Consider the following 3,956-nt stretch of genomic DNA (forward strand, 5'->3'; position numbering starts at 1 on the left):
GACAGGAAAGGCTTCATGTATAAGGTGGCACTTGAGCTCAATTTGGAAGGGAGAAAGGGATTCTAAGAAGCAGAGGTCAGGAAGGAGCACTTTTTTTCAGTCAATCAATAAACATTTATTAAGTGCCTACTATGTGCCAAGCATGGTACTAAGTGCTGGGGATACAAAAACAGGCAAAAAACTAGTCCCTGCTTTCATGGAGCTCACCAGCTAATGGGGGGAGACAACCTGCTAATAATTATGTACAAATGGATATGTACAGGATAATTGGAGATTAGGAGCAAGAGGAAGGCACTAGAATTATTTATTTATTTATTTGAAGTTTTGAGTTTCAAATTCTATCACTCTCTCATTCCCTCCCTCCCCTCCCCCTTCCCTGAGGTGGTAAGCAATCATATATAGGTTATATATGTGCAATTATGTAAAATATTACCATATTAGTCATTTTATATAAAAAGACTAAAGTAAAAAAAAAAGTACAAAATAGCATGCTTCAGTCTGTGTTCAATCAACATCAGTTCTTTCTTTGGAGATAGATAGTATGCTTCATCATTAGTCCTTTGGAATTATGTTGGATCATTATATTACTGAGAGTAGTTAAGTCATTCACAATTGCTTCTAGAATAATAAACACTGTCACTGTGTACAATGTTCTCCTGATTCTGCTCACTTTACTATACATCAGTTCATATAAGTCTTTCCAGGCCTTTCTGAAATAATCCTGCTTGTCATTTCTTAAAGCACAATAATATTCCATTACAATCATATACTACAGCTTGTTGAGTCATTCCTCATTTGATGGGTATTCCTTTGATTTCCAATTCTTAGCCACCATAAAGAGGTGCTATAGATATTTTTTGTACAATTTTTTTTCCTTTTATCTTTTTCACAGTTACTATTGTTAACTGTTTCCCTCTAGAAGGAGCACTTTCTAGGGCCAGTCTGTATGCAAAATCATAGTCAGTCAATAACTAAGTATATATGAAGCTCTTAATATGGGCCAAACACTTTACTAAAATGTACTTTACAAAAAGCAAAACCAAGGTCTCCACCCAAAATAAGCTCTCATTCTAATGGAGTTATGTACATAAAAGATATATATAGAATAGATAGATAGAAGAAGCCAAAAACTGAGTTGAGTCTTAAAGGAAGCCAAGGAAGATAGGATGAAGTAAAGGGTCAGAGTATTATAGACACTGGGGACAGTCAGCTGAAGGTACAGGATGGAGTGTCTTGTGGCAGGAACAGCAGAAAACAAATGTTACTGAACCATAGAGTACGTGGGTAAGAGTAAGTATGAGAAGTCTGAAGAGGTAGGAATGGTTTTAAAAGCTAGAGTTTTTATAATTGATCCAGGAGGAAATAAGGAGTCACTGAGTTTATTGAGTAGAAGAGACATGGTTAGATCTGTGCTGTAGGAAAATCACTTGGACAGCTGAGAGGAGGATGGATTTGAGGATGGAGAGACTTATGACAGGGATTCCAACCTTAGGGCTAATGTCATGGTCCAAGAGGGAGGTGATAAGTAAGACAAGTTGGGTGGTTGCTGTGTGAGTGGCAGGAGGAAAGATGTATGAGAAATGTGAAAATAGCAACAACAAGATTTAGCCCATAGATTGACAATTCGGTGTGAGTATACGTGAAGAACTAGGGGTGAAGGAGGGAATAATGGAAGAAGACATCTGAATGATGTTGAGATAAGGCAGAGAAAATAGAGGGAATGTTGGTTAGCAATACAGCCAGTGGGCTGGTATAGCTGGAATGTGGAATGCATGAGGAGAAGAAATGTCAGATAAGCCTGGAAAGGTAGACTAGAGGAAATGATGAAGGGCTTCAGATTTCAAATAGAGGAATTTGGATTTTGTCCTAGAGGCAAGAAGGAACCACAGGAGATTTTGGAGGAGAAGAGTGACACAGTAAAAAAGGTGGTTTAGGAATGTCACTTTGGCAGTTGTGTGAAGAATGGGTTGGAGAGGAGAGAGACCTGGGTCATGAAGACTATTAACTACTCACCTTTCTCAGACTATGGTATTTATGGAATTAATTAGGGCAGTCTAATTTCATCACTTAATAAATCTATAATGTGCCATTCTGTGTTCTTGCTGATGATGGTTCACAGAGGTTACAAGTTCGGAATAAGGCCTTTTTTTCTTTTCTTCTTGTATCATTCTTCTCACGTTTGGGGCAAATCCTTCACCTGCCCTCTGCCAGCATGGTATGGAAAAACCATGTGACCAGCAACCTCAATTTAAAACTCATGTTTTCTTAACCTGGGAATGATGTTTGCTGAAGTCTTTTAGCTTAAGGAAAAATATTTTTATTCTGTCACACTGAATAATAATTCCCATATGCTAGGACCACATTAATAATGCTAGGAGATTTTAAAAGTACATTATTATTATTTTTCTGTGGCTATAGTTATACAGGATGCAGGAAAATAATTCAACTCTTAACCTTATAAAGTGCCACTCAAGAAACTAGAGGACTAGTTTATTAGAGAGGCAGTCCAGAGTAATAGAGAGGCCTCTGGTTATGGAGTCCAAAAAACTGAGTTCAAATCTCATCTCTGACATACACTACTTATGTGATTTTGAGCAAGTCACTTAAACTCTCTGAACCCCCCTTTTTCATTTTTAAAATCAGGGGGTTGTGCTAGATGATCTTTGTGGCTCCTTCTGGCTAAAGTTCTATAACCCTCTCCTAGGATCTGAAAGATACTGGGTTTGGCATTAGAAGAATTTGATTCATTTCCCATCTGTGTCACTCACCATGTGACCTTGAAAATGTCTTTTTCTTTCCAGGTCTCAGTTTTCACATCTGTAAAATGTGCTATTGGACTAGATTATCTCTAAGTTAGTCTTCAGCTGTAAGTCTCTTATTCAATAAGTAAATTTTTTTAGAATATATATACAGTGCTCGCTTCGGCAGCACATATACTAAAAATTGGAACGATACAGAGAAGATTAGCATGGCCCCTGCGCAAGGATGACACGCAAATTCGTGAAGTGTTCCAAAAAAAAAAAAAAAAGAATATATATACATACATATACACATATATGTATGTATATATGCGTGTGTGTATGGGTAATGAGGGTTAAGTGACTTTCCAAGGGTCACACAGCTAGCAAGTGTCAAATGTTTGAGGCAGGATTTGAATTCAGGTCCTCCTGAATCCAGCACCAGTGCTTTATCCACCATGCTATCTAGCTGCCCCTTAGAATATTTTTATATCCCTTCTCAGTTTCTACTTATCAGTTAATAATAAAGCTTTTTCACCAAGGAGTAGAGTCATAGAATACCCTGAATTGGGGTCTGGGCCCCTCTTTTACAAGGAAACATATACTTTTAGAAGCAGGTTGACCAAGCCCAATTCCCCTCCCCCTCCAAATGAAGATTGGCCTCAGGGAGAGCATACTGGGCAAGATTCCCTTCTTCAATCTGCTGTTACACTTCCAAACTATGCTTGGGTGTCTTATCTTATATGAAAATTAAAAGCATTTCCTCTAGTTATAATGATCTCTTCCTTCTTGAATTTTTCAAACACTGGCTTTTACTTCTGCTGTGCACTTAATCATATTTTAATGAGGTTCCACTGGATAATAAGTAAAAATATCGAAGTTCTATCCATGTCATATCAGTATTGGCATACCTTGTTTTATTGTGCTTTGTGGATATAAATTTGTTATAGCCCAGCTCCTATATTTGTGGAAATATGCTCTAGTTGGTGGGATAGAGCACAAACACAAGTAATGTATAATAGAATAAATGTGCATTATAGAGTTCCAAAGAGAGTGCTATATGATGTCTGAGAGGAAAGGTGATTACTGATCAGGTGATCAGTTATTAGATCATTAATTTCTAGAGAAAGGGTCATTGTTAGGTTCTATTATTATTATTAATTATTGTTATATAAATTATCCTAAACTAAAAACAACTCAGAATAAGATATTTCCACA

At 37.1% G+C, this 3,956-nt stretch overlaps 1 non-coding gene across 1 annotated transcript; it reads left to right on the forward strand.

Annotated features, from left to right (window-relative positions):
- The first annotated feature begins 2,912 nt into the window (after positions 1–2,912).
- LOC122752139 lies at positions 2,913–3,020 on the forward strand. Its single transcript, XR_006355936.1, has one exon. It is a non-coding gene; the product is annotated as a U6 spliceosomal RNA (small nuclear RNA).
- Positions 3,021–3,956: the final 936 nt, after the last annotated feature.

The sequence above is a fragment of the Dromiciops gliroides genome, chromosome 3, assembly GCF_019393635.1.
Source record: "Dromiciops gliroides isolate mDroGli1 chromosome 3, mDroGli1.pri, whole genome shotgun sequence".
NCBI classification, from domain to species: Eukaryota; Metazoa; Chordata; class Mammalia; order Microbiotheria; family Microbiotheriidae; genus Dromiciops; species Dromiciops gliroides.